We start from the raw sequence: 24,448 nt of genomic DNA, 5'->3' as shown, positions 1-24,448 counted from the left end.
ATTGAACCAACCTTGCATTCCTGGAATAAATCCTACCTGGTCATAATGTATTATTTTTTTGTGATAAGTTGCTGTAACCTTTTGCTAATATTTTATTTAAAATTTTTGCATCCATATTCGTTAGGGAAATTGGTCTATAATTTTCTTTCATTGTTTTGAGTCTTCCTGGTTTAGGTATTAGCACCATATTTGTGTCATAAAAAGAGTTTGGTAGGACTCCTTCCTCGTCTATTTTCCCAAATAGTCTATAAAGTATGTGCATTATTTGTGATAGAAAACTATTGTAATATAAGAAATCACAATGGGATTATTTTCAGAGAATCCATGGAAAACATGGATGAATCAATGCAGAGTGAAGTAAGTAGACCAGGAGAAAAATTTATACAATGACAGCCTTTGAAAGATTTAAGAACTCTGATCAGAGCAGTGACCAAAACCATTTTTCAGGAGGATTCATGATGAAACATGTTACCCAACTTCTGACACTGATGTGATTGACTTGTAGAGTATAGTTTGAGATGCACATATTTTTGACATGGCCAATATGGGAATTTCTTTTTTATGAAATGCAAAATGGATAATCTTGACTACATTAATTTAAAAAGGTTTTGCACAAACTAAACCAATGCAGCCAAGATTAGAAGGAAAGCAGAAAGTTGAAAAACAATTTTTACAGCCAGTTTTTCTGATAAAGGCCTCATTTCCCAAATATATGGAGAATTGAGAGAATGTCTAAGAATACAAGTCATTCCCCAATTGATAAATGATCTGACAGTATGAACAGACAGTTTTCAGATGAAGAAATTAAAGCTATCTATAGTCATATGAAAAAATGTTCTAAATCACTATTGATTAGAGAAATGCATATTAAACACCTCTGAGGTACCACCTCACATCTATCAGGTTGGCTAATATGGCCAAAAAGGAAAATAATAAATGTTGGAGAAGAGATAGGAAAATAAGGGCACTGCACTGTTGGTGGAGTTGTGAACTGATCCAACCATTTTGGAGAGGAATTTGAAACTGTGCCCAAAGGGCTATAAAATTGCATACCCTTTGATCTAGCAGTACCATTACTAAGTCTGTATCCCAAAGAGATCAGAAAAAAGGGAAAAGGACCCACATGTACAAAAATATTTATAACAGCTCTTTTTGTGGTGGTAAAGAAATGGAAATTAAGAGGATGCCCATCCATTGGGGAATGGCTGAACAAATTGTGGTATATGAATGTAATGGAATACTATTGTGTTATAAGAAATGATGAGCAGCAGATTTCAGAAAAACCTGGAAAGATTTACATGAACTGATGCTGAGTGAAGTGAGCAGAACCAGGGAAACACTGTACATAGTAACAGCAATATTGTATGATGATCAATTATGATAGACTTAGCACTTCTCAGCAATACAATAATCCAAGACAATTTGAAAAGACTCTTTAGAGCAGAGGTTGATTTTCCCTTTCTTTGTATCTTGCCCACCTGGCACATGATAATGCTTTAAAGTAATTACTTCAAAAGGTTCAGGTAAAGTGATTGGGTCCATTTTTATTTTTCCCACTAAAACCATTAATTCCTGTCTTCCTTACTGCAAATTGGTATCTCCTCTCAGGTAAATTTCGAGCCATATTTCTCATACCAATGATGTATTCAGGAATGGGTACAATGACCACAGTATATTGTTTCTTAGGTAACTGTGCAGTTCCCACCATTAATTTGACTTGTTTGGCTGATATTTCAGCCCCTCCCAGTCCTGCAATGGTAACAGGAGTTCCATGTTTAAACTTAAAAGGGTTTCCATATATAAGGGAGGCCTCCACCCCAGTATCCATCAATGCCATAGTTACAGTATTTGATCTGTTTTTCCAATATATGGTCAAATTGACATGGGGCCTGTAACTGTGTGTGTACCTCCTTGATCTGAGCTGAGGTATGGCCAAATTCCTATTCTCTCTGAAGGTGTGACACAATTGGATACAAGGATTCAGGAGGATCTGTAGGGGTAGTTCTTACTTCTCTATTCTAATTTTAAGTCCTTTATCTCAGTACATTTTGTATGGTTTATTAGTTGCAATACCATCTATACTTCCAAAATCTACCCCTGCTCTCAATACAGAAGTAAAAAACTCTTTTCTTGTCAATCTACTCTGACTTTGAATCCAGTGGCTATTTATTCTTCTCTTTCAAGGAAATGCATGGTTTCCCTAGTCCCATAAGTCACTTAGCTGTGAAATTTTCTTCAGCACCTCTGAAAGAGGGTGCCCTATCTCCCCAATTAGTAGAGTCAAAAATAAGTGCTTATAAGCAGGAGGAGCCATCTTCACTATTATATTTCTATGAGAGACTCCCAAGAGAGTATCAAAATAAACCTTGGCATTTCTGGTCATGATTGCTATCTTCATTACCTCCTCTTTTAACTTTTTCATACAGTCCTTAAGTGAATACCAGGGCCTACTGGCCCACTGGCCCACATAGAGTCCACAGGGTATTGTCTGCAGCATCCGTTTGCAGCTCAAGCTAACAGATTGGTTATGTTGTTACCTCCTAGTACATGGTAATCCCTAAAAGCTTGCTGCATAAAAGTATTCTGACTAATACTTATGAATTTCAAGCAATCTATGCTATCTATTGATACTCCTCTGGTCCCTTCATTACTGATTTTCACCATCCAAGATATTAATGATTCCCGCATCCTCTGGATGAACCAATTCAAAATATCTGTGATCTCCTGGTGAGTAAAATCTTCAAGTACCTCTCTAAACACTGTATTACCTCCCTGGGTCTCCTGCTTCCTTCATAGTACTAGGCATGCATGTTGTTGAGGACTCTTTTCTAACATTGTTTCATTTTCTGCCCACACACTCTCTTGGCAGTCATTGCCAGGGCAACTAGGCTCACCCTGTGCTAAACTTGCATGTACCTTCAATTTTTTTGCTCTTTGTTTTTTCTTAACTAAATTAACAGCAAAATCCTCATTCAAACCAGAAGACTCAAGAACAGTAACCTGTTCTGCCACTTTAGATCCCCTATCTTGCTGTGGCACAGAAAGATTGTCCTGCAAACTAGCCAATTTTCTTTCCATCTGAGTTTTCTCCTGTAACAGTTTGTCTCTGTTTTTGCATATAATACAGTAACCTGTTAATAAAATCCAGCCTCTTCTAGACACTCCTGCCAATTCTTTCCCTGGTTTAACTTTAATTCCTTGCAAACATCTTTCCAAATCTCTAGGTTCTCCCTTCTGTAGCCTCTGTTCCCAGTTTTCACAGGGTCTGGTGCCTTTAGCCCACTTCCTTGCTAGGGAGGAATAAGGAAAACCTTCCCATCCTTGGACATCCATTTCTTCCTCTAAAGCCCTTCTGTCTCCAAATAGAGATTTTATACCTTGTTATCCTGTTCATGATGCCAAATGTATCGCCAAGGCAATATTTGCAACAATTGCTATTGCTATAATTATGCCAGCATAGTTCTGAATCACACAAAATAACAGACTCTCCATATAGAAGACAGAAATAAAACATTTATTCAGACCCCAGAGAACCAAATCCAAAAACCAGGAAGTCCAATCCATCACAGCAGCAAAGAAATTAATACACATTATCACAGCAGGAAACCATTCTATCCCAGAGCCTTCCCCGCTACTGGGGCCTTCCCACAAATAAACACTCAGAAATCCTAGCTGACTCCTTGCCTGCTTTAGCTTTCTCATACCATCCTAAGTGCTCTGAGCATTTCCTGCTCCACCCTTCCTGTTTAACTCATTCTGCAAGCTCCTCCCACCACCTGTGATATAAGCAGGTCACATGGTCCTATCAATGGATGGGAAGATCTTCAAATTTACATTACCATTACACTGCACCACATAGCGCAGTGCCTAGCACACAGATGATGCTTTAAAAATGCTTATTGATTTACATTGAATAATCATGCGTGAGTGAGAACATGGATGGAAGGTTTTGAGGCTTGGATAAAAAATAAGCCTGCATTCTTAGTAAAACCAAAGTTTTTGCTTCTCCAATGTGAACTTGATTGGGAATGTCAAATAATCCACTTGTTTATCTCCTTTACACAGACATCCAAATCCCCTAATGGGATTACTATTACTCTGCTCTGCCAAAGTTAGTAGAATGTAAAGTGTGAACAAGGTGAGGTCTGGGATGGGTGAGGGGGTTAGAGAGAAGCCAAGGTTCTGTGGTAGAAGCAGCTGTGCCCTTGAGCCAAAGCAACCAAACTTGCCTGGAGCTTTTTGTTCAGATCTAGATCACTGTGAGAGGCCATCAAATCCATCCAAATCCAGCTATAACAGTTTTGCTAGTAATAGTTTGGCATCTTCAGCCTCTACACTGCTCATTAAGAGCACAGTCGCTGTCCCAGACCCAGTGCCACTGAACCAGGCCCGGACTCCAGAGTATTTGGAGACACCCTGTTTGTAGATCCAAGGCCAGACAAACTGCCCTGAGCAACAATCCTTTGTGCCTACCTTCTGGCAAAATCAAATAATTACTATATTGGGTTTTTTTGAGTCAAGCTTTTTATTTAATGTTACAAAAAATATTTAGTCAAACAGACCAAACCCCATGTCATCATGGGACTCCTCGGATTCTTCTTTTTTTGCTTTCTTTTTCTTCTTCTCAGGTGGGGCAGCGGTGCTAGCAGGAGCAGCCCCTCCAGCAAGGGCAGCACCACCAGCTGCTGGGGTAGGTCCACCAACTCCTACATTGCAGATGAGGCTTGCAATGTTTACATTGGACAGGGCCTTTGCAAATAATCCAGGCCAAAATGGTTCAACATTTACACCTGCTGCTTTAATGAGGGCATTGATTTTATCATCCGTGACCATAACCTCATTGTCCTGAAGGATGAGGGCAGAGTAGATGCAAGGGAGCTCGGAGACGGCAATTTCAGCAGATGGGTGAGGAGACTTGTTTGTAGTGGTGCTAGTCGCTGGCTGAAGTTAGGGTTCACCCCAACGCAGCCTTAGCTTCTGAAGAAGAACCAAGCACCCTACAGACAACTGAAGAGGTACTATATTGTTTTAACAAGTAACAGGTGTTCTCTGAGCTCAGAGAAGCATCACATAAGTACCCATGTTCCAGTCATGAAATCCTACTATGAATCAAACTTGTCAAATTGTTGCTGTTACCTCTCATAGACCTAAGTTCAAATCCATTTTCAAATATTTGCTAGATGTGTGACCCTGGGTAAGTTACTTCACCCTAGTTTCCACATTTATAAAATGGGGGCTATAGCAGCACCTGCTTCCCAGGGTTGTTGTGAGGACCACATGAGGTAGTCACTGTAAAGTACTGAACAGTGCCTGCACACAGGAAGCTCCGGGTAAATGTTGGCTCTTCTTTTTTTCATTTAGTCCATCTACCAAATGACTGTCAGTCTCCAAGCGCGGCTAAACGCACTCACTATCTCCTGGTTTCCCTCGGGTCCGTCTCCTTGACAGAGGAAACGGACAGAAAGTGGGCACGGCCAGGCTCTGTCTTCTCCCCTTGTCTGTGATCCTAGTTCCAAGAACCCGTACAGGGCCTGGCTCTTCTTGTATCCCTGGGTTTTCCCCAATATCACTTCCAAAAAACACAGCCCAGGACACAGCAAAGCCTTCCGACATCCCCAGGGTACCCCGCTGGTGGCCAGCGACCTCTGTACCTCTCCAGCTGGTCCGGGCCCCCCGGTGTCCTGCTCCTCTGGCCTGGAAGCCCTCTGTGGCTGAGTCAATACTCTGCACCTTCAGCCCCCAGCTCCTGGTTTCCTTAGTCCAAATAGCCACTTATCTTGTCTTATCACTTATCACTTGTCTCTTCCATTGGGAAGATGGCGGGACGAAGGAAGCATTTCCTTAGAACTGCAGCCTGTTGAGACTGGCTGCCAGAGTAGGAGAGACCGCGCGGGGTGCACTAGACTGGGTGGGGCCGCAGCTTCCCGTGGGCTCTAGGGCTGTGAAGACCACTCACCAGGTAAGAGGAGGAGCAAGGGGCGGGGCATCAAGGCAGGCAGGCCACGAGGGGCGGGGCAGGCAAGGAGATAGGACCGCATTCCAGGTCTGGGGCAGCATGCGCAGAAGTCTGTTCAGTCTCTAGACTACAATTCCCAGAAGGCCATGCGTGCCTCGGGGGCGTTTTCCGAGCCCAAGGGCTGGGGGACGGGACTTCCGTATTTCTAAGGCATTGCAGCCTCGTTTCCTTTCCGCTTCTTCGGTGTTTGTTGGTGGAGGCTTTAGCTCCTCCGTCGTTAGGTCAAGTGTGACCAGGAGGGGGGTGCCGCCGAGAGGCAGGGCCAGGCCCGAGCTGAGGCCGGCTGCGGGGGTGCGGCGGGGTTGGACTCCCACGGGCTGGTTGAGGAGCTTGTGGAGAAGGGGAGGGGCGTCCGCCTGAGGAGGAAGGAAGTCCCCGAGGGCTTTCAGGGGTCTGGGGGTAGTCAGAGGAGGGGCAGGCGAACTTGGGATGTGGGGGGTGGGTTCTAATTCTCCTTCTGTCACTGCCGCATCCGGTGACCCCGGTCAGGTCCTGCCCCTCCAGGCCTCGGTGTCCAGGGTACGAGGGCAGGTGCGCCGCTTGTGTGTCTGTGTGGTCTTCCGTCTCCTCATCTCTTCCTCCTGGCATCCTCCGGGGCACCGCCTCCTCCGGGAAGCCTTCCTTGATGGTTCCGGGGGTCCGTGCCCTGCCTGCTGAGAGGGTCGTGTGTGTTCCCCAGTTTTGTCTCTAATGAGATATTGCACCCCCCCCCCCAGAGGAAGGACTGTTTCCTTCCGGCCCCCAAGGAAAGAAATGACTTTTTTTGTGGCCACCCCTTCCAGAGAAATGACTGTTTCCTTTTTGCCACACCCCCCCCCCCCCGCCCCTAGCAGAGCAATGATTTTCCTTCTGTCCCCCCACCCCCCAGAGAAATGACTTTTCTTCTGCCTTCCCGCCAAGTAGGGATTCCTAGTCTCTGAGCAGGGCAGACCCCTAGCATGGCCCCTCATTCTCATGGTTGTCCTTTCCTCCCCAGCTCTGCCTTCTATGCCCTCTGCCCTGCCCCAGTAGGTGGGAGCCTTGAGGAAGAGGGAATGGCTCCTGTGCTGACAGCCAGGCCTGGACAGGTGAGTGCCACCTGTTGATTTCCCGAAGTACAGTCTCAAGGCAAAGACTGGGATATGCTTCTTTCTCCTATGCTAGAACCCTAGAAATTGTGGGCATCAGGAAGTCGTGTATTTAGAGCTAAATGACACCATAGACCCCAATTAATCTTCTCCACACTAAAAAATACCTTAGACTTTTTTTTTTATTTTGAGTTCCAAATTCTTTCACTCTCTCCAATTCTTCCCCCACCCATTAAGAAGGTAAACAGTAGGATACCCATTTTACATGTGATATAGTATAAAACATTTCCATACTATCCCTGGTTCAAAAAAATGCAAAAAGTTAAACTGAAAAAGAATATGCATCTCTCTGCACTCATAGTTTGTCAATTCTCTCTTCATTTTTTATAATTAGCCCTTTGGAATTCTCACGGATTACTGTATCCATCAGAGTAACCAAGTCTTTCACAGTTGATCATTATTTTTGCCACTGTGCCTAGTCTTCTCCTAGTTCTTCCCACTTTTCACATTTATTGATTTTATTTATAATTTTTGGAATAAAACACGCATTTCCATAACATAGTATAATAAAATAAAAAGATAATTGCATGTGAAATCACAAATCAGTTATGTACAGCTTGCTATTCCTTTTAAATAAATGAATTATCATGTAAATTTATTTTCCTCCCTTCCCCCATCCCCTCCAACCCTAGAATTGGCTACCATTAGATAGAAGTGTGTGTGTGTGTGTAAAATCATCCTATCCATACTTCTATTTATCAGTACCAGACACTATATTCGGAACAAATAAATAAATGAAACAATCCCTTGTGCCAAGTGAAAGATGACTGAGGAGACAAAGGCTCATTCTTTTGGGCATGTCAGTTTATTAAGCAATGCATGGCAATTGCACAACAAAGTGGGACCAGGCCCTTTCCTCAACTTAGGGCTGGATCCTGAATATAGGGGGAGATACACTTTTATACATGAAAAATACTCCACAAGACCAATTAATTAAAATCAAATAATACAATATTAGCTAATCTGATTTCTAATTGGAGGAAAGATTGGGGACTTTCTAATGAGGTGCTTGTACTTGGACCCTAATTCTAACATCACATTTCTCCTTAGCCTCTGTTTGGGTGCCTGTGCCTGAACTCCAGTTCTAAAATCACCTCTCTCCCTAGTTTCAAAGCATTGGCCCTAGCAGTCTCTCTCCAGTTCAAGGGCAACATGCCTTAGCAAAACACAACTAGTTCTCAAAGTATATTCTCTCTCAGGCAGTCTGTCTAGCTAAAGGACAGCATGCCCCAACTTATCTCTGCATCTTCCTTAGTACACTGAGTCATAACCATATTTACTATTTGCTGACCTTTCTAACATGTATCCTAGACATAGTATTTTGTCTAATAAGACACTAGATGAGAAACTATATAGAGATTCCCTTTAGCCCGGACTGATAGTGAACTCAGTGATGTTTCACGGTAAAAACCACACCCTTAGTTACCCCACTGTGGGCTGTTTCCTAGAGAACTCTGCGTAATACGCCTGTGCAGTAGATACTAAATGTGCATGTTCTTTTAAGAACTAACCACTCCTTAACCACTCCCTAATCCCATCCCCAAACACCTAATTGACATGTGTCCCCCTTTTGGCCCCCTAAAAGCTTCTATAAAAATTCCCCCTGCACCTTTTTATGGTTGCAAGTTCCCTAAGAACTCTTGCCCACTGTAAAGCACGATAAATCTTTGCTTCCTTGACTTAAAGAATGCTTGGGTCTGCAAATTCATTCCAGGAGGCCTTGCCCTGGGAACTTTGGTTTGGGATCCCTGCATCCCTGGGTTTCTTTTCCCCCTGAACATTTCCATGTTAGAAGGGAGGGGACACAATAGTTTCAGTTCCCAGAATTTAGAGAACAAGGTGTCCCACTCCCTTCAAGTTAAAGGAACGTGGAAACAATAACTGTTTAGTGTGGAGCCAGTTTTCAGAGAAGACATGGGTTTCTTGAGATGTAGAACTGTGAGAAAACTCCTTACATCAATCTTTAGATCTCACTGGGTTTCTGGTCAGCATAACCTAGGTCCTTAGTTAGGGGTCTCTAAACAGCAGGTAGAGATGTTCTCATTTTCCAGCCACACAGGGCTAGGTTCAATCAATGCAATAATGTTTTCTCCCAATTTCCACAATTGAATAAATTTTTCTCACAAGATAGGAGCTGGGCTAGACCTGTAATTAAACAGAAAAAGAACTGAGCTGCTTCCGGAATTGAGTCACAAAATAGGAGTCAGTGTGGTTGACTCAGTTACCTCAATTCCCTGTACCAATAGCTGTCCTTATGCCTTCAGTTCCCTCATCCTGCTGGCAAACTAAAGTTTACATTTGAATTTCATAAGAGTTAGCGCTGTAGTTGGGTAAGCACAAATGTTTTTGGTATTTCAGGAATCAGTCGCATTCGAGGATGTGGCTGTGGAATTCACCCAGGAGGAGTGGGTACAATTGAACCCATCTCAGAAAAAGTTGTACAGGGATGTGATGCTGGAGAACTATAGGAACTTGGTCTCTTTGGGTAAGAAAAGCTAACCCTTTGGAGTCTTAATATATACTGTGACAGCGTTCAAGATTTTAACAGTTATTATTTGGCATACAAACTATTCCTAATCCTTTTGTAGCCAAGGGACAGATTGCCTGTACTACCTATTTATGTGCTTAGTATGCCTGGAAATTGATTTCTTGATTTGTTGTTATTCTTGAGAATGTATCTTTCCCTCTCTGTTGCTTCAAATCAAGATTTTCTTTTTAATACCAGTGTAGGTTTCATGATACACAGTGTTCCCACTGTCCAAACAGGGAGAATGAGTCAAATGAATTATTTTTTCCCAAGTCCTACTCAGTAATCCATTGTACATAATATAGACTATCCTTCAGTGGTCCTTTATACTATCCTTGAGGTCTTCCTAGCATGCCTGTTTTTTCCCAAAGAGGGTTTGAACTCGTTGTGAATCTTTTTATTCAATTTTATCGATGCTTTTTTTAAAAAAAAATTTCTCTGAAAAAAAAAAGAAAAACCTTACTTCTTTCTCCAACCAACCCATTGAGACCCCCATGGTTGAAAAAAAAAATCTCAGACCAAATCAGCTATTATAGTGCCCTTGGTGTTATAAGATGGAAAGAGTATTTCATCTGTCCGTTTTATGATGGAACTCTGAGATGACTGCCTAGCACTTTCATTTTCAACTAACAGGATTTGCAGATTCCAAACCAGATGTGATCTACCATTTGGAAAGAAAGGAAACATTTTGGATGCAAGAGGCAGATATTCCCAGAAGCAGCTGTTCAGGTGACTACATAAACCCAAGCAGATGAGTCATTGCAAAATACTGACCTCTTGGTCATTTTATGTCAAAGCTCCTGTAAGATGTTGAACAATGTGATCTATCAAAGCTGCTCAGGCCTGTTGAGAGGAGCTGAGACTTCAAAACTTCATTTTATCTTTTTTTTTGCCTCAAGAAGTTACTTTTCATATGTATCTCTTTACTGAAATGTATCTCCACTCTCAAAGAAAGTTTTTGCCTAAGTACAGGGCAATTATTTCTCTTCTGTTCATTGAAGATTATCTTATTTTAAGCAGGCATTCTCTTGCCTCACTTGCATGAATTCATAACTGTGTTGCTTTGCTGCTACTTTTAAAAATATTTAATCCTAACCTAATTCCCCTTTCTTCTGTCAGTCATGTTATGTGTAGATAATTCTGTCTTACTTAATGCTTTGAAATTTGTGGTTTTTAGTGGGGGGGCCCAATGTCTTATTTTCTTTTTCTTTCTGTAATATTTAATTTATTTATTTTCAGTTTTCAACATTCATTTCCATAAGTTTAAATATAGCCCTTTGGGCATGTTTCCTACTTCCCCAAGACATCATGCAATCTGATATAGGCTCTACACATACATTGCGATTAAACACACTAGTCATGTTGCATAGAAGAATTTTAACGAGTGGGAGAAACCATGAGAAAGAAAACAAAAGAGAAAAGTGTGCTTTGCTCAGTATTCCAACTCCATAGTTCTTTCTCTGGATGTGGATGGCATTTTCCATCATGAGTCTTTTGGAATTGTTTTAGGTTCTTGCTTTGCTGAGTCTATCAGTCAGTCATCGCACATGGTGGCTGTTACTGTGTACAATGGTCTCCTGGTTCTGCTCATTTCACTCAGCACCAGTTCATATAAGTCTTTCCAGGTTTTCCTGAAGTCTGCCTGCTCATCATTTCTTAGACCACAATAGTAGTCCATTACATTCATATACCACAACTTGTTCAGCCATTCCCCAGTTGATGGTATCCCCTTGATTTCCATTTCTTGGCCACCATAAAAAGAGCTAGATAAATATTTTTGTACATGTGGGTCCTTTTCCCACTTCTCTGATCTCTTTGGGATACAGCCGTAGAAGTGGTATTGCTGGGTCAAACGGTATGCACATTTTTATAGCCCTTTGGGCATGTTTCCAAATTGCTCTTCAAAATGGTGAGATCCCTCACAGCTCCACCAACCATGAATTAGTGTTCCAACTTTCCCATGTCTTCTCCAACATTTATCCTTTTCCTGTTTTGTAATGGTAGCCAATCTGATAGGTCTGATGTGGTACCTCAGAGTTGTTTTGATTTGCATTTCTCTAATTAATAGTGATTTAGAGCATTTTTTTCATATGACTATAGACAGCTTTAATTTCTTCCTTGGAAAACTGCCTGTTCATATCCTTTGACCATTTATCAATTGGGGAATGACTTGTATTCTTGTGAATTTGACTCAGTCCTCTATATATTTTAGAAATGAGGCTTTTACTAGAGATACTAATTGTAAAAATTCTTTCCCAATTTTCTACTTCCCTCCTAATCTTGGTTGCATTGGCTTTGTTTGTACAAAAACTTCAGTTTCATGTAATCAAAATTTTGCATTTTGCATTTCATAATGTTCTCTATCTCTTGTTTGGTCATAAATTTCTCCATTCCCCATAAATCTGACAGAGAAACTATTCCTTGCTCCCCTAATTTGTTTATAGTATCAGCCTTTATACCTAGATAGTGTACCCAATTTGATTTTATTTTGGTATATGGTGTAAGACTTTGGTCTGTGCCCAGTTGCTGCCATACTATTTTCCAGTTTTATCAGCAGTTTTTGTCAAATGGTGAGTTTTTATTCCAGAAGCTGGGGAAATTTACGTGTATAAAGCACATTATCATGTTCATATGCAGAACTTGTGTAACCATAACTCCATGATTGGACCTATAGACTTTTATAATTTTGTTCTTTCACAAAAAGTTGTGATAATTTTACTGAGAGTGCTTTGTTTGCTTTCAGTAACATATTGAGGATACAGACCTGGTAGTGTGGATATTGGGTAAAAGGATACAATTTTGTTGCTGTGGCTGAAATTCTTATCTTACTTTGCAGAAAAATGACAGCAGCAGCTTATTAAGTAGCTATTTCAACATGATTGCCAAAATTTATCATTTTAAAGCATCTTTGCTAATCATATGGCTATTCATCAATACCTCCAAATTGTTTTCATTTTTTTTCTTTGATTACCAGAGTTTGAGTAATGTTTAAGGTAATTATTAATAATTTCTCTTGTCAAAAATACCTGTATGGCTTACTCTTATAAATTTCAGTCAGTTCCTTACAAAGTAGATATATTGGATTTTTAGAGAAAATTTATGCCAACTGTTATCACATTTTCCCCCTCATATTTCTTCTTTATTCTGTTTACTTCATGAATCTATTTCTCTTCCTCACTCTAAACTCAATTCTCTATATTCTTTCTGTTCAGTCTTTTCCCTACCTATTTTCACTTCAGATGGTAAAGATACATTTGCAAGTTCTCACTCATCTTTTTTTTTGAATAGTCTTATTCCATTCAAATATCAGTCAATGAAAGTAGAGTCAAGGTTCATTCATCCCCCCAGGTAATAATTTCATCCTAAGTCAGTTCATTTACATATGTTACTTTTGTGTCATCATACTTTCACATTAGCTAAATTAAGGAAAGAGTAGTGAGACTAGTCATCTCAAGTGAGGAGGCAAGAGAATAGCCCTAAAACCTTTGAGCTGCTAAGAACATTGAGAAAGGGTTAAAAAGGCAGGATTAATGAGCTCTTTCTTCCTTTCAGAGAGCAGAGAATTTACTGGAGAGAAACCTTTTGAATGTAGTGAATGTGTGAAGGCCTTCAGGAATAAGCAACAACTTATACTGCATCTGAGAGTTCATACTGGAGAGAAACCTTTTGAATGTAGTGAATGTGGGAAGACCTTCAGGATTAAGGAACAACTTGTACTGCATCAGAGAATTCATACTGGAGAAAAACCTTATGAATGTAATGAATGTGGAAGGCCCTTTAGGCTTAAGCAACAACTTATAGTACATCTGAGAGTTCATACTGGAGAGAAACCTTTTGAATGTAGTGAATGTGGGAAGGCCTTCAGGAGTAAGGGACAGCATACTGTGCATCAGAGAATTCATGCTAGAAAGAAACCTTATGAATGCAGTGAATGTGGAAAGGCCTTTAGCATTAAGGAACAACTTATAGTGCATCTGAGAGTTCATACTGGAGAGAAACCTTTTGAATGTAGTGAATGTGGGAAGGCCTTCAGGAGAAAGGCATGTCTTACTCGGCATCAGAAAGCTCATACTGGAGAAAAACCTTTTGAATGTAGTGAATGTGGGAAGGCCTTCTGGAGTAAATCAGAGCTTGCTGTGCATCAGAGAATTCATACTGGAGAAAAACCATTTGAATGTAGTGAATGTGGAAAGGCCTTCATGACAAAGAAGCAACTTATTATTCATCAGCAAATTTACATTGGAGGCATTCTTTTTCAATGTAAAGGGTGTTGGAAGTCTTTCCCATACAAATCAGAACTTATTCGACATCAAAGAATTCATACTGGAGAGAAGCCTTATCAATGTACTGTATGTGGGAAGGCCTTCGGGAGGAGGGCACATCTTAATAGGCATCAGAGAATTCATACTAGGATAAACCATATGAATGGTCATACTTAAACACAGCAGAAGGAGGAGGGAAACAAGTACAGCATCCTTATAACTGAGAACATATCCAGTAATCATGGATCACACCGTGTATTCTGAGTGGGTAATCATACCTCCCTCCTTCTCTCAATCCTTCTTCCATTGCCTGCTTGAGAAAAAAGGTGAAGAAATTATACAGGGTACTTGCAGGAGGAGTTTGGAACGTGTATTGGTCCTTTGCCCATAGGCAGATTGGCAGAGAATGTGGCATAAATGATTTATCATTGTTACATATAATTAGAAAAAACAGAATAGTATTAAGTAGAAAAAAATAAAATAATTAAAAGAAGGGTTTATACCATTTTTTCCAATTGTCTAGCTTTTTTCATAATTTATTTTTCAGTTTCTTTTTTTTTCCTAATTTTTCCTCCATCTCTGTTATTTGACTTTTGAATTCCTTTAAATTTCATCCAAGAGTTCTTTATGGGTTGATGTTACTCTTTTGGGTAGGAGTGTCTTTTTTTTAACCTATCTTCTCTGTGTGGACCCAGATCTTTTTATCAAAGTATTTATTTAGGGAAAAAAAAGTATTTATTTAGGGCTGAGTTCTTTTTCCTTTGCTTACTCATTTTTATTTTAAAAATTTTTTAGTGGTTTATTATTATACTCAAATTTTAATCCCAAGTTCTTGGTAATGTGCTACCCCTCAGGTTTTCCTTACTGTTATTTTTGAATTCTGTCTAAGGGCTCAATCTCAGGGACTCCTCTCCTCCCCTAAACCACAGTTAGGACCCCCAGCCCTGCTGCCACAAAAATGTTCTTCCTCCCTGTAGTACTACACTCACTGGGCATGTGCTTGCTTCTCCTCACCTACAGCCACAACCCCAGATATCTTCTGGTTAGCACTGCTAGGCCTAGGTTCTGGTAATGCTCAGGGGGCTGGGATTGGGGTTCAGTCTTTCTGTACTCAGTCATCTGCTGTTGCTTAGAGGAAAGTAAAAGCTTGTGAGGTGAAATTTCTTGAGGCCTGGTCTGCTTCCTGACAGAGCTGATCCAAAGCTTGCTATTTGTTGATTTAATGGAATCAGCCTGGAGGTGACTATGCTTCACCTAGACCAAATCTCAGCCCTTGGAGGTCCTCTCAAGTTGTCTTAGGAGCATGATTGCTTTACCACTTTATTCTTCCTGCTCTCCATTTTGTGGCAGTTTTCTGTCTGTGGAGGAAATCTGAAGAGCCTAGAAATTTTTGCCCTACTCTGCCGTTATCCAAGAATGTACAATACCATTACTGAATTTATATGCATCAAATATTATAGCAGATGTAATTCATTTTTACCAAAGAAGTTAAATGTAATTGCAAGTGGAGCTAGTAATATATACTCAAGGACTTTAGTCTTCCCCTCTCAAAACTAGATCAATCTAACTGAAAAATAAGAAAGATGTCAAAGAAGTGAACAGAATTTAAGATAAGCTAGATATTATTAATAGCTAGAAAGAGTTGAATGGAAATAGAAAGGAATACAACGTTTTTTCAGTAGTTCACGGAACCTTTACAAAAATTGACCATGTATTAGTACATAAAAATTTTATAGTTAAAAGCAGAAATATTAAAAGTATCCTTTTCAGATCACAGTGCAATAAAAATTATACTTAATAAGGGACCCCAGAAACATAGATTAAAAACTAATTAGAGATTAAACAATCTAATCTTAATGAATGAGTGGATTAAGGAACAAGTCATAGAAATATTTTGATTAAAGACTGATAAAAATGAGACAACATCAAAATTTATGGAATAGAGCAAAAGCAGTGATCAGAGGAAAATGTATATCTCTAAATGCTTACATCAATGGAGAAAGAGAAGATCAATGAATTGGGTATCAATATCCTAAAATGTAAAGGTGGAATCAATAGAATTGAGCATAAAAAAGCCACTGAATTTGTAAATAAATCTAAGAATTGATTTTATGAAAAAACAAAACATAAACAGTTGCTTAATTTGAAGAGAAGAAAATCAGATCACTAGTATCAAAAATGGAAAGGGTGAATAGACCACTAACAAAGATGAAATTAAAGGAATCATAAGCTATTTTGCCCAGTTGTATACCTATAAATTTAACAATTTAAGTGAAATGGAAGAAAATTTACAAAAAAATATAAATTGCCTAGATTAGCAGAAAAGGAAATAGAATAAGTAGAAATCTTTCAGAAAAAAAAAATTGAACAAACCATAGATGAGCTTCCTAAGAAAAAAGCACCAGGATCAGGTGGATTTACAAGTAAATTCTATCCAACATTTAAACATCAACTAATTCCAATATTAAATAAGTTATTTGGAATAATAGGCAAAAAAGGGATCCTATCAAACTCCTTTTATGAAACTTGTATGATACTGATACCAAAGCCAGGAAGAGTAAAAACAGAAAGAAAATTACAGACCAATTTCATTACTGAATATGGATGCAAAAAATGTTAAAGAAAATACTAACTAAAAGATTAACAACCTATTACAAAGTTATACTCTATGACCAAGTAGGATTTATACCAGCAATGCAGGGATAAGTACAACACTCTGTTAAAAACACTTGAAAGTATTGGTATAAATGGAATTTTCCTAAAATTTTCTAAAAACCACCAGCAAACATTATTTATAATACAGATAAGGTAGAGGTCTTCACAGTAAGATCAGGTGTGAAACAATGATGCCCACTGTTACCAATATTATTCAGTATTGTATTGGAAATCCTTGCAATAGCAGTAAGAGAAGAAGAAGCAACAGAAGGAATCAGAATAGGGAATGAGGTAATAAAACTCTCTTTTTGAAGGTGATATGATGGTATACTTGAAAAATCCCAAACACTCACTTTAGTTAAAACAATAAAGTAGCAGGTTATAAAGTAAATCCTCATAATTCATCAGCATTCTCATATATCACAAACCTAACCTTGCAAGAAGAGACAATAAAAGATACCACATTTAAAATAATATAGACAGTATATTTAAAATAATAGACAATACGTTTAAAACAATATAGACAGTATAAAATACCTGGGAGCATACCTGCCAAAACAAACCCAGGAACTATGTAAATAAAGTCATTAAAAACTCTATACAAATAAAATCATATTTAAACAATTTTGTATCCCAATTAAATTACCAAAAATTATTTTACTGAATTAGAAAAAAAGTAAAATTTATTTGGAAGAATAAAAAGTCAAAAATATCAAAGGAACTAATGAAAAACATGTCAAGGAAGGAGGTTCTGCAGTACCAGACTTTGACTATATTATAAAGCAGTAATTATCAAAACTACCTGGTTCTGGCTAATAGAAAGGTAGATCAATCGAACAGAATAGTCATACAATTTACAGTAACAAGTACAACTTTGTATTTGACAAGGGTAAAGACTTAAGGTTTTGGGATAAGAATTCTTTATTTGGTTAAAAAAAATTGTTGGGAAAACTGTAAAGTAGAATGGCAGAAACTGAACATAGACCAATATGTTACACCATTTACCAAGATAAGCTCAAAATGGATACATCATCTAGATACAGAGATAATACAAGAAAATTAGAAAACATGGAACATATTACCATAAATATGTATAGGTGAACAATTTATAAATAAACAAGGTAGAATAGTGTGAGATGTAAAACAGATGATTTCAATTACATTAAATTTTTAAAAACTTATTTAGTATTTTTCCCCAGTTACTTGTAAAAACAATTTTTGACACTAATTTTAAAAATTGAGTTCCAAATTCTCTCCCTTCCTACCCTCACATTGAGAAGGCAAGAATTTGATATAGGGTATATATGTGTAGTCATGCAAAACATTTTCATAATAGTCATGTTATAAAAGAAGACATACCCCCCCCAAAACCTCTCAGGAAAAACAAAGTAAAAAAAGTGCATTTCAGTCTATATTCAGACACCATCAGTTCTCTCTCTTTGGATGGGTAGCATTTTTTTCATCATAAGTTCTTCAGAGTTGTCTTGGATCACTGTATTATGGAGAATAACTAGGTTATTCACAATTGATCATCCTACATGTGCAAAAATATTTATAGCACCTCTTTTTGTGGTGGCAAAGAATTGTAAATTAATGGGATGCCCATCCATTGGGGAATGGCTGAACAAGTTGTGGTATATGAATGTAATGAAATACTATTGTGCTATAAGAAATGATGAGCAGGTGGATTTCAGAAAGACTTGGGAAGACTTATGTGAAGTGATGCCAAGTGAAGTCAACAGAACCAGGAGAACAATGTACACAGTAACCACCAACATTATACAATGATCAACTTTGATAGACTTAGCTTTTCTCAGCAATTCAGTGATCTAAGATAACTGCAAAAGACTTATGATGGAAAATGCTATCTGCATCCAGAGAAAGAGCTATGGAGTCTGAATACAGATGGAAACATACTACTTTCACTTTTTTTACTTTTTCATCATTTTCCCCTTTTGTTCTGATTCTTCTTTTACAACATCACTAATATGGGAATATATTTAATATGATCATACATGTATAAACTGTCAGATTGCTTGCCATCTTGGGAGTCGGGGTGAGGGGGAATTTGGATCTCAAAATCTTATAAAAGTGAGTGTTGAAAACTATCCTTACATGTAATTGGAAAAAACCAAAATACTATTAAGTGGGTGGGGGAGTGGAGGAAGAGGCTGTTATAGGATCTTGTTCAGAAGAAACTTCCAACCCGTTCAGCCTCAGACTCTTCAGCTTAGCCAGATGGTGCCTTAGCTCTATGGGAGGAGATGGTGGGTGGGATGAAAGAAATGTTTTGAGAAAAAAAAATCTCGTGATTTTTAGAAGGCCTACTGAATTTTCATTTGCAAGATGATTTATTGCTAAATTAATGTAAGGAGCTGTAAAGCAGAAGAGATCATCCTGCTTTGATCTGAATTTGTAGTTATTCCATGGCCTAGACAAGAGTTAAATTAGTGTTTGAACTTATCATATGTATAAGATTCATATCCCAGAGTATCTCATTGTTCCAGAGTGAGTATAATTAGAGAAGAATAGACAGTCTTGTGAAACAAGGAAATAAATCCATCAACTTGTGAGGTTAAAATTAGGAGCCTCTTGTTTCATTTAAGGAATGGAAACCCAGTACAGACAGTTATGTTAGTGAAGAAAAGTGATTTATGAGTTCTTTTGTATTATCTTAATGGGAAATCTAATATTATTTTAAATCTGAAATTAGAACATGTACAGAAATTTATGAAAACTGCTTAAGACTCACCTTAAGGGGCGGAGCCAAGATGGCGGCTGGTAAGCACGGACTAGAGTGAGCTCCGTACCCGAGTCCCTCCAAAAACCTATAAAAATGGCTCTGAACCAATTCTAGAACGGCAGAACCCACAGAACAGCAGAGGGAAGCAGGGCTCCAGCCCAGGACAGCCCGGATGGTCTCTGGGTGAGCTCTATTCCACACGGAGCTGGGAGCTGGGAGCTGGGAGCTGGGAACGGAGTGGAGCAGAGCCCAGCCTGAGCGGCGTGGACGATCCAGACTAGAAGCCGGGCGGAGGGGGCCCTAGCGCCCTGAATACGTGAGCAGTTACCAGACCCCTCGACCCACAAACACCAAAGACTGTGGAGAAGGTTAGTGGGAAAAGTTGCGGGAGTGGAAGGAGTTCGCGGTTCGGCTTCCAGCCCCGGGGGCAGCGGAGGTGGGGCAGCTACAGCTGTTGTTACTTCCGGCTCCAGGCCCACCTGGTGGGGGGAATTAAGTGGCGGATCACAGCAGGGGTGCACAGCCTGCCGAAGATCTGAGCCCAGTCTGGACTGGGGGTCCTTGGGGAAGGAGGAGTGCGGCTCTGACAGAGCTGGCACCTCCCCCCCAAACGTAGAACATAGAACTCTGTAATCTACAAGCAGTCATACCCCACTGAAAAACTCAAGGGTCAAGTTAGTTGGTTGGGAATATGGCCAGGACGCGAAAACGCGCCCAGATTCAGTCTCAGACTTTGGATTCTTTCTTTGGTGACAAAGAAGACCAAAACATACAGCCTAAAGAAGACAGCAAAGTCATAGAGCCTACAACCAAAGCCTCCAAGAAAAACATGAACTGGCCCCAGACCATAGAAGACCTCAAAAAGGATTTGGAAAAGCAAGTTAGAGAAGTAGAGGAAAAATTGGGAAGAGACATAAGAAGGATGCGAGAAAACCATGAAAAACAAGTCAATGACTTGCTAAAGGAGACCCAAAAAAATACTGAAAAATACACTGAAGAAAACAACACCTTACAAAATAGACTAACTCAAATGGCAAAAGAGCTCCAAAAAGCCAATGAGGAGAAGAATTCCTTGAAAGGCAGAATTAGCCAAATGGAAAAGGAGGTCCAAAAGACCACTGAAGAAAATACTACTTTAAAAATTAGATTGGAGCAAGTGGAAGCTAGTGACTTTATGAGAAATCAGGATATTATAAAACAGAACCAGAGGAATGAAAAAATGGAAGACAATGTGAAATATCTCCTTGGAAAAACCACTGACCTGGAAAATAGATCCAGGAGAGATAATTTAAAAATTATTGGACTACCTGAAAGCCATGATCAAAAAAAGAGCCTAGATACCATCTTTCAGGAAATTATCAAGGAGAACTGCCCTGATATTCTAGAGCCACAGGGCAAAATAGAAATTGAAAGAATCCATCGATCGCCTCCGCAAATAGATCCCAAAAAGAAATCTCCTAGGAATATTGTTGCCAAATTCCAGAGCTCCCAGATCAAGGAGAAAATACTGCAAGCAGCCAGAAAGAAACAATTTGAATATTGTGGAAACCCAATCAGAATAACCCAAGACCTGGCAGCTTCTACATTAAGAGATCGAAGGGCTTGGAATGCGATATTCCGGAGGTCAATGGAGCTAGGATTAAAACCTAGAATCACCTACCCAGCAAAACTGAGTATCATGTTCCAAGGCAAAATATGGACTTTCAATAAAATGGAGGACTTTCAAGCTTTCTCAGTGAAAAGACCAGAACTGAATAGAAAATATGACTTTCAAACACAAGAATCAAGAGAAGCATGAAAAGGTAATCAAGAAACGGAAATTGCAAGGGACTTACTAAAGTTGAACTGTTTTGTTTACATTCCTACATGGAAAGATGATGAGTATGATTCATGAGACCTCAGTATTAGGGTAGTTGAAGGGAATATGCATATATATATATGCATATATATATGTTTATGTATATATATAAGTGAATGTGTATGTATGCATGTATCTATGTGTATATGTATGTATGTGTATGTATGTGTATATATATATATATATATATATGTAAAAGAAAGAGAGCAGACACAGGGTGAGTTGAGGATGAAGGGAAGATAGCTAAAAGAAATAAAATGAAATTAAGGGATGAGAGAGTAACTTACTGAGAGAGGGAGATAGGGAGAGATAGAATGGGGTGGATTATCTCCCATAAAGGTGGCAAGAGGAAGCAGTTCTAGGAGAGGAGGGGAGTGGGCAGGTGAGGGGGGAATGAGTGAACCTTGCTCTCATCAGATTTGGCCTGAGGGGGAATACCATACATACTCAGTTGGGTATCTTACCCCACAGGAAAGAAGAGGGAGGAAGATAAAAAAAAAAAAATAAAAGGCAGGGGGATGATGGAATGGAGGGCAGATGGGGGTGGAGGTAATCAAAACAAACACTTTGGAAAGGGGACAGGGTCAAGGAAGAAAATTCAATAAAGCGGGATGGGTTGGGAAGGAGCAAAATGTAGTTAGCCTTTCACAACATGAATATTGTGGAAGGGTTATACATAATAATACATGTGTGGCCTAGGTTGAATTGCTCAACTTCTTAGGGAGGGTGGGTGGGAAGGGAAGAGGGAAGGGAATTTGGAACTCAAAGTTTTAAAATCAGATGTTCAAAAACAAAAAAACTTTTTGTATGCAACTAAAAAATAAGATACACAGGCAATGGGGCGTAGAAATTTATCTTGCCCTACAAGAAAGGAAGGGAAAAGGGGATGAGAGGGGAGGGGGGTGATAGAGGGGAGGGCTGACTGGGGAACAGGGCAACCAGAATATACGCCATCTTGGAGTGGGGGGGGAGGGCAGAAATGGGGAGAAAATTTGTAATTCAAACTGTTGCGAAAATCAATGCTGAAAACCAAATATGTTAAATAAATAAATTGCATTAAAAAAAAAATAAAAAAAAAAGACTCACCTTAAGATGATCCCATTGTTTAAAGGAATTCTGAGAAGAGTAGTGTTTTTCTTTGATCAACCTCTTACTGTTACCAATGTGAGATTAAGTGATAATTAGTTAGGATATGTGATCCTTGAGAACTAAACCCACCTGAAGCTCTGATAATTGGAACTTGCTATTCAGGACTTTATGGAATTGCATTTTACTATTGTTTTGATCTTTGATTTACAGGGAGCATGTATCAGGTGTCATGAAGCCAGTAGTAGGATGGCATGTGTTGCAGGCTTAGAACTGCTACAGGTGGATGTCTGTGCCCAGGAAGAGTTTTGAGGACAACCTTGGACACAGCCTAGGTAGGATCTTCCTAGTTCTATTTCCCAGTTCCCCACGTGATTAAACCTGAGCCCTGCTTTTAACATCTAGTGACCACACAATTGGCTGTCAGATATGACTCATGTCTGGAATCAAACAGAGCTAAGGAAGTTTTTTTTTCCATTTGTTATGATATATGACATTGTCCCTCTTTTTCTTTTTATAGTAAATTTCTAAAATCAAGAAGTTCTGTAAGTATAATACCAATCTATTAAATAATAGATGGAAACTGGAATCTCTGAGTCAGGGTTGGTTCAATATTAGGAAAACTATCAGCATAATTGATCTAACGAACGACAAAATTGCAGGATGTGTATATAATGGAATACTTTTGTGTTATAAGAAATGAGAAAATAGATGATTTAAAAGACACATGAAAAGATTTTTTTTTGGTTAGAACACCTTTTTTTAAAAAATTTAATTTATTTAATATATTTGGTTTTCAGCATTGATTTTCACAAGAATTTTAATTATGAATTTTCTCCCCATTTCTACCCTTCCGCCCACTCCAAGATGGCATATATTCTGGTTGCCCTGTTCCCCAGTCAGCAATCCCTTCTGTCACCCCACTCCCCTCCCATCCCCTTTTCCCTTCCTTTCTCGTAGGGCAAGATAAATTCCTATGGCCCATTGCCTGTGTATCTTATTTCCTAGTTACATGCAAAAACATTTTTTTTTGTTTTTGAACGTCTCTTTTTAAAACTTTGAGTTCCAAATTCTCTCCCCTCTTCCCTCCCCACCCACCCTCCCTAAGAAGGCAAGCAATTCAACATAGGTCACATGTGTATCATTATGTAAAACCCTTCCACAATACTCATGTTGTGAAAGACTAACTATGTTTTGCTCCTTCCTAACCTATCCACCTTTATTGAATTTTCTCCCTTGACCCTGACCCTTTTCGAAAGTGTTTATTTTTGATTACCTCCTCCCCATATCTGCCCTCCCTTCTATCATCCCCCCTTTTTTTATCTTCTTCCTCCTTCTTTCCTGTAGGGTAAGATACCCAGTTGAGTGTGTATGGTATTCCCTCCTCAGGTCAGATCTGATGAGAGGAAGATTCAATCATTCCCCCTCACCTGCCCCCTCTTCCCTTCCTATGGAACTGCTTTTTCTTGCCACTTTTATGTGAGATAATTTACCCCATTCTATCTCTTCCTTTCTCCCTCTCTCGATATATTCCTCTCTCATCCCTTAATTTGATATATTTTTAGATATCATCCCTTCATATTCAACTCACCCTGTGCCCTCTGTCTATGTGTATATATATATATATATATACATATATATACACACACATATATACATATATATACACATACATATATACATACCTACACACACATACATATATATACATACACACACACACACACACACACACATATATATATGTACATATGCATATTCTCTTCAGCTACCCTAATACTGATGTCTCATGAATCATACACATCATCTTTCCAAGTAGGAATGTAAACAAAACAGTTCAACTTTAGTAAGTCCCTTGTGATTTCTTTCTTGTTTACTTTTTCATGCTTCTCTTGATTCTTGTGTTTGAAAGTCAAATTTTCTATTCAGCTCTGGTCTTGTCACTGAGAAAGCTTGAAAATCCTCTATTTTATTGAAAGTCCATATTTTGCCTTGGAGCATGATACTCAGTTTTGCTGGGTAGGTGATTCTTGGTTTTAATCCTAGCTCCATCGATCTCCGGAATATCGTATTCCAAGCCCTTTGATCCCTTAATGTAGAAGCTGCTGGATCTTTGGTTATTCTGATTGTGTTTCCACAATACTCAAATTGTTTCTTTCTGGCTGCTTGCAGTA

The 24,448-nt window shown here is 39.2% G+C and overlaps 1 protein-coding gene and 1 pseudogene across 1 annotated transcript in view; one reads left to right on the top strand and one right to left on the bottom strand.

Moving 5' to 3' along the window:
* The window catches only part of LOC118842743, a 146,093-nt pseudogene that overhangs the window by 26,541 nt on the left and 95,104 nt on the right, over positions 1-24,448 (top strand).
* The window catches only part of LOC118844120 (zinc finger protein 420-like), a 444,485-nt gene that overhangs the window by 375,079 nt on the left and 44,958 nt on the right, over positions 1-24,448 (bottom strand). The gene's annotated exons all lie outside the window — the stretch shown is intronic.

This window comes from Trichosurus vulpecula, chromosome 3, assembly GCF_011100635.1.
Source record: "Trichosurus vulpecula isolate mTriVul1 chromosome 3, mTriVul1.pri, whole genome shotgun sequence".
Lineage (NCBI taxonomy): Eukaryota > Metazoa > Chordata > Mammalia > Diprotodontia > Phalangeridae > Trichosurus > Trichosurus vulpecula.
This window is presented reverse-complemented; position numbering and strand designations above follow the sequence as displayed.